The sequence below is a fragment of the Scyliorhinus torazame genome, chromosome 15 (assembly GCF_047496885.1).
Source record: "Scyliorhinus torazame isolate Kashiwa2021f chromosome 15, sScyTor2.1, whole genome shotgun sequence".
In the NCBI taxonomy this organism is placed as follows: domain Eukaryota; kingdom Metazoa; phylum Chordata; class Chondrichthyes; order Carcharhiniformes; family Scyliorhinidae; genus Scyliorhinus; species Scyliorhinus torazame.
In genome coordinates, this window is record NC_092721.1 from 101,910,386 (window position 1) to 101,917,964 (window position 7,579).

A 7,579-nucleotide genomic window follows, 5' to 3' on the forward strand; every position below is an offset into this window, starting at 1 on the left:
TGCAGGGGCTTGAACACAAAAGACAAAGCAACTGCAGTTGTTTGGAATATGACACTGAGTTAATCACCAGAAAAATGCCACCTCCATTGCCTTCAGCAAACCAACATAGAACCTTCAGGCCTGCAACCTTTCTACCTACCATCTCAAGAACTGATAATAAAAGTGACAGTTTTACTCTTTCAGAAATCCAAGTGCATGATACGTCTCTAGTAACCATCTTTTCTTGTAGATGTGCATATTTAATGAATGAGTAAGTGGGTGCTGTTGTGTTTAATGTTTGGGTATTGAGAAAAATAATAATTTCTTCCTTCATTCAATTTAAATCTACTAGAAAGCTTGTCTTATGTCTATTCTTGAATGGCACAGCACTTACGATGTTAAACACTTCCGGCAGGATTCTCCGTCCAGCGAAGCCGGAATCGCGAATCGCGATTGGGTGGAGAATTGTGCAGCAGTCAAAAATCGAGGTGCCCGACAGGAAGCCATGCTACAGCACCTCGATAGCGGTGTGAATACCTTCCACGCTCTGTGCCGGTGTGGGCATGAAAATTGTACAGTAGCAGCCGTTAGCATATCATTAACGCGCCTGACCCGCTAGTCTCCGGCCTCCTGCGATACTTTGGCTCCGCCAGGCGGAAGTGGTTCACTTGTGGTATTTAAAAAACGGAACTGGGCGCAGTGGCTGCTGAGGGTGAGAGAAAGATGGGCTGCCAGTTGTGCGCTGGCTATGGGGAGCGGCTGCCAGGACTGGGGGAAGTAGTGGGGGGCAACCAGGAGATGGGCGATGGGGAGTGGGGATTGCAGAGCCCACCCCTAACAGTGGATGCATGCACCATTGCCCTTGCCACCCTCCCTGGCACATTGCTTCCCCCCCCCCCACCCCAGCGCAGATGTCTCACCAGTGGCACCATCAGCCAACCCACCCCGTGGGAACACTGACTGGCACCAAGGCCCACCTGCCCACAGTGCCCTTGCTCTCAACCATCCAGCCCCCTGACAGGTAGCCACAAACCATGTGTCGCACAGAGGATCCATGGCTCACTACATCTACAGTCCCAACAGGTGCCCATCCCCCTTTGTCCAGCCCTGTATGCCACCCCTGCCAGCGTGTCACCAGGCATGACGCCAGTCAGTGGCACGTGGTGCCCCCTGCAACCAAGTGCTGCTGGTGGGGCAGCACTCGGACCACCCAAGGACACACCCATGGTAGACCCCTCAGGATGGTGCAGGACAGGGGCCACAGAGTGTAATGCTGGCAGCGATGGGTGGCAGGGCTGAAGCCCCCCAGTGACAGGCACCAGAATTCTCTGGGGAGCAATGCTGAGGGAAGAGTGTCTGGAGGAATGGCTGGGGGATGGGGCTAGGATTGGGAAGGGGAAGGTGGAGTGGAACATGTGGGGGCAGGGGCTATAGTGCAGGGCAGGGCCACTGTGTAGCCCTTTGGACCTGGTTGGGCATTGGGAATACTCATCATGCTAACATGTCTACACTTTACCTTCTGCAGAAAATGGACCTTGGCGGCATCAGCAACCTGGTCGGGAGTGGGCACCTACTCAAGGCATCCTTGTGCATGATCTGCATCTTAGGAGGGTGTTTGGGAAGAACGCTTTGGTCCGGGATAAGCGCCAGACCGTTATCCTTTTAACAGCTTGTGGTGCGCCCATCTTCAGTGTGATTAAAAACCTGACGTATCCTGCTGCCCCTGACTCAAAGTTTTTCGCGGACCTGGTCGTTCTTAAACCCTAAACCTTCAGTTATCGTCCAGCGCTACCATTCCAATACAGCTGAGCAATCCCCTAGGGAGTCCATAACGGAATTTTGGGCAAACCTCCTGAAGCTTGGAGAGATCTGCGAATATGGTGCCGCCCTCTCCGAGATGTTGCGAGACAGACTGCTCTGCGGTGTCCGCAATGCAGCAACCCACCTGAAGTTGCTCACTGAACCCCAGTTGGACCTCAAGAGGTCTGTAGAAATCGCCCTTTTGCAGGAAAGTGTGGAACAGGGTGTGCAGGAGTTGCAGGGGATGGAGGTCCTCTGTTTAGGCCGCACCTCTCCCCGAACAGCGGCGCTATCCCGGTCCTCGACCCTGGATGGATGTCCACCAGGAGTCAGACCATCAGCCTAAGATCCTGGCAACTGGGCGGGACCCCTCCCCGACCCGGACAAAGCAGACCTCAGATACTGCGGGACATGTGGTTGGCATGGTCAGAGAGAGCGGCATCCGCAGGGTGATCTGTCCCCCTGCCGGGCCTGGCCGCCCCCCCATCCCGGGTCCGCACCTTTTGTGTGGAGGAGCACACGGCCGATTGCGTTTCTGCATCTAAGGTCGCCCCCATTAAGGTCATGGTTCGTGCCAATGCTCATCCTTTACTGATGGAGTTGAACAGTGGTGCTGCCATCTCGGTCATTGGTAGGGGCACTTTCAAGAAACTCAGGATGGGAGTGAAGCTCCTGTCATTGCAGGACACTGAGACTTGGTTGGTCACATACACCGGCGAGCCACTGGCAATAGCTGGGACTACTATGACAAACGTAACCTACGGGCAGAAGGCCGCGTGCCTGCCACTGGTCGCCATACGGGAAATGGCCCCAGTTTTCTGAACCGCGATTGGTTGCAGTGCCTCGACTGACAGGAGGTATTCCGGATGAGCTAAGGTGGCCTTCACGCAGTATTGGCAAGTACCACACTGTCTTCAAGACAGGGCTGGGCACCATCCGTGCGGCCATAGCGAAGATTCACATGGACTCTGCAGCGCTGCCGCGGTATTTCGACCCTCGCCAGATTCCTTATGCACTGCTGCCGAAGGTGGAAATGGAACTCAATCGCCTCGGCGGCTTAGAGATCATCTGACCGGTCAAATTTGCATATTGGATAGCACTGGTCGTCCCCGTCTTGAAGCCCACGACACCGTACGCCTTGGTGGTGACTATGAGGGGCAGGCCATGCTGGAGTGGTATTATCACTGGACTAGTAATCCAGAGACCCAGAGTCATGCTCTGGAGATCCGGCTTCAATTTCCACCAGGCCAGATGGCGAAATTAGAATTCAATAAAAATCTGGAATTAAAGATTTAATGATGACCACGAAACCATTGCCGATTGTTATAAAAACCCACCTGGTTCACTAATGGTCTTTAGGGAAGGAAATCTGTCATCCTTACCCAGTCTTGCCTACATGTGACTCCACGTGGTTGACTTTTAAATGCCCTCAGAGATGGGCAATAAATGCTGGCCCTGCCAGTGACGCCCACATCCCATGAACAAATTTTCAAAAGGTGAACGTGAACAGGGCCTCCAAACTGGACCATTATTCCATCCCAAGAATCGAGGACCTTTATGCCAAGCTCAGGGGAGATCACTCATTCACGAAACTCAACATGAACCATGCATACCTCCAGTTGGTGCTGGACGGAGTCACAAAACAACGTTACGGCGAACACTCATTGGGGGCTGTATGAATACGCCTGGTTGCATTTTGGAGTGTTGTCGACCTGCACCATTTTACAGCATGTGATGGAAAACATACGTAACCTGCCATACGTAGCAGTCTATTTGGATGACGTGTTGGTCACCGGGACATCAGGCCAGAACCACCTGAATAACTGTCGGGAGAAATACATTTTTCACGCCCGTGAGATAATCTATCTAGACTACCGCGTGGACCGGGAAGGCCTTCACCTGGTCGAGAATAAGGTACGGGCCATCCGACAGGCCCCCGATCCAGAAGGAGCAATGGAGCCCCATTCGTCCTTGGGGCTCATAAATTACAACAGCAATGATATTGGCCTCCCTGCCCAATCTCCTCAAGAAGGGCCAGGTGTGGATGTAGAGTCAGCTGCAGAAGATGGCCTTCACAGAGGTAAAGAGGGAGCTCACTTCTTCCCGTATGCTCACTCACTTCGAACCTGAAAAGCCACTCTTGGTCACATGCGACGCCTCGCCACAAGGCATCAGGGCGTTTTGTCTCATCGGATGAATGACAGCAAGGAGCACCCGATTGCTTCTGCCTTGTGGATGCTCACCATGGCTTAGCGCAACCATGGCCAGATCGAGAAGGAGGGCTTGGCCCTGGCCTTTGCCATCAAAAGGTTCCATCATTACATCTACGGTTCTAGATTCACAGTGCTGGCCAATCACATGCCATTTCTGGGGTGTTCAAGGAGGCTCGGGCTATTCCCCCAATCACGTCAGCCAGGATTCAATGGTGGGTCCTCAGTGTTCATGATTCTCTTAAGGTAAACATGCAGGTGCAATCTTTTGTTAGGAAGGCAAATGCAATGTTCGCATCTATAACGAGAGGGCTAGAATACAAGAGCAGGGATGTCCTTCTGAGGCTATATAAGGCTCTGGTCAGACCCCATTTGGAGTATTGTGAGCAGTTTTGGGCCCCGTATCTAAGGAAGGATGTGCTGGCCTTGGAAAGGGTCCAGAGGAGGTTCACAAAAATTATCTCTAGAATGAAGACCTTGTCGTATGAGGAACGGTTGCGGACTCTGGGTCTGTACTCATTGGAGTTTAGAAGGATAAAGGGGGATCTTATTGAAACTTACGGGATACTGCGAGGCCTGGATAGAGTTGACGTGGAGAGGATGTTTCCACTTGTAGGAAAAACTAGAATCGGAGGACACAATCTCAGACTAAAGGGACGATCTTTTAAAACAGAGATGAGGAGGTATTTCTTCAGCCAGAGGGTGGTGAATCTGTGGAACACTTTGCTGCAGAAGGCTGTGGAGGTCAAATCACTGAGTGTCTTTAAGACAGAGGCAGATAGGTTATTGGTTAATAAGGGGATCAGGGGTTATGGGGAGGAGGCAGGAGAATGGGGATGAGAAAAATATCAGCCATGACTGAATGGCGGAGCAGACTTGATGGGCCGAGTGGCCTAATTCTGCTCCTATGTCTTATACTGGCAGCATATGAATACGTGCTGGAACACCACCCTAGGATACAAATCGTGCATGTGGATGCCTTGAGTAGGCTCCCACTCCCGACTAGGCAACTGATGCCCTCCAGAACTGACGAGGTAGTCACTAACTTGCATTTCATGGGCACGTTACCAGACACAGTGGCCCGGATACGTGCATGGACCCAGCCTGACCCCTATTGTCCAAGTTTCGCCAAATTGTCTTGTGTGGGGCCCAGGATCACGTGCTTCCCAGTGAGCTGAAGGCTTTTACTATGAAGAATACAGAGATCAGCTTAGAGGACGGTATCCTCCTTTGGGGGAGGGGCGTGGTGGTTCCACAAAAAGGCAAGGCCCTGATGCACGATCAATTGCACAGAGATGAGTGTTGAATACAACTGAGGCTTTATTGCTCTAAGATGTGAGGCCTCCCACAGCAGCTGGCGAAATGGCTGCTGCACGGAGGACACACATATTTATACTCTGCCTACTGGGCGGAGCCAGCAGGCAGGGACTACCGCCGTAACTGTAGTACAGGTCCTACCATACATCACCTAATAAAGGTGCAACAGTGGTTTACCACATTCACCCCCTGTTAAAATTGAGTCCGGCGGGGGTGGTGGAGAATTATATACAACAACTGAATTTTACATGTACAGTTTTTATTAGAACAAAAATGTCTTTTGAAGTCCAGTGGACCAGTTAGAGATTCAACTGGTCCAAGGCCTTGATGTGCCGCTGGGAGCGACGCAGTGGTGGTGGCGATGCCTGGTCTGGCCTTCGGTGACTCCGGGAGTATGCCAAAATCCTCTTCATCCTCGGGCGTGGGCAGGGGGAGGACGGATGGTCCTGGGGGGGTTGCAGCTGGGAGTGCTGGGGGAGGGGAGGGTGGCGCTGGGCCGGAGGGATGTATGTGTGGGGGACCTGCTGGTGCCAGGTCCCTGAGGGAGACAGTGTCCTGGCGGCCGTCGGGGTACGCTACGTAGGCACACTGGGGGTTCGCATGGAGCGACTGCACCCTCTCCACCAACGGGTCCGCCTTGTGGATTCGGACGTACCTACAGAGAAGGACGGGTCCTGGAGCTGCGAGCCAGGTCGGGAGCGACACCCCGGATGTGGACTTCCTGGGGAATGCAAAGAGATGTTCATGGGATGTGTTGTTAGTGGCGGTGCATAGTATTGACCGAATGGAGTGTAGTGCATCAGGGAGGACCTCCTGCCAGCGGGAGGCCGAGAGGGCCTCCTCCGTAGGGCCAGTTGGACGGCCCTCCATACCGTCCCGTTCTCCCTCTCTACCTGTCCATTTCCCTGGGGGTTATAACCTGTTGTCCTGCTGGAAGCGTTACCCCTGCTGAGCAGGAACTGACGCAGCTCATCACTCATGAATGAGGATCCCCTGTCATTGTGGATGTAGGCGGGGAAACCGAACAGCGCGAAGATTGTGTTGAGGGCTTTGATGACGATGGCAGACGTCATGTCGGGGCATGGGATGGCGAAGGGGAACCTGGAGTACTCATCGACCACACTGAGAAAATACGTATCACGGTCGGTGGAGGGGAGGGGCCCTTTGAAATCCACACTGAGGCGCTCAAAGGGGCGGGAGGCCTTCACCAGACGCGCACGGTCCAGCTGGTAGAAGTGTGGCTTGCTCTCCGCACAGACATGACAGTCCCTGGTGATTGTCCGTACTTCCTCGACGGAGTAGGGCAGGTTGTGGGCCTTTATAAAATGGTACAACCGTATGACTCCCGGGTGACAAAGGCTGTCGTGTCGGTCTACTTGTGCGCTGGCATATGTACCTCGGGATAGGGCGTCTGGGTGCTCGTTGAGCTTGCCAGGGCGATACAAAATCTCGTAATTGTAGGTGGAGAGCTCGATCTTGATCTTGCCCCGCTATGTGTTATTGAACATGAAGGCTACCGAACGTTGGTCAGTGAGGAGAGTGAATCTCCTGCCAGCCAGGTAATGCCGGCCTCCAATGCCGCACAGCTTCAACGATAGCTTGGGCCTCTTTTTCGACGGATGAGTGATGAATTTCTGAGGCATGAAGGGTGCGGGAAAAGAATGCCACGGGCCTGCCTGCCTGATTGAGGGTGGCGGTTAGGGCGACGTCTGATGCGTTGCTCTCCACTTGAAAGGGCAGCGTCTCGTCTACTGCGTGCATCCCGGCCTTGACGATATCGGTTCTGATACAGGCGAAGGCCTGTTGAGCCTCGGCCGTCAGGGGAAAATGGGTGTACTGTATGAGCGGGCGGGCCTTGTCTGCATAATTTGGGACTCACTGGGTGTAGTATGAAAAGAACCCCAGGCAGCGTTTGAGGGCCTTGGGGCAGTGGGGGAGGGGGAGCTCCATGAGGGGGCGCATGCGGTCGGGATCGGGCCACAGAACTCCGTTCTGGACCACATAGCCGAGGATGGCTAAGCGGTTTGTGCTGAACACGCACTTCTCCTTGTAGTAGGTGAGGTTTAGGAGAGTGGCGGTGTGGAGAAATTTGGTAAGGTTGGTATCGTGGTCCTGCTGATCATGGCTGCAGATGGTGACACTGTCTAGGTACGGAAAGGTGGCCCACAAACCGTACCAGTCGACCATTCAGTCCATTTTGTGGGAGGCCACACATCTTAGAGCAATAAATTGATGCACGATCAATTGCACAGAGACAAGAGTTGAATGCAACT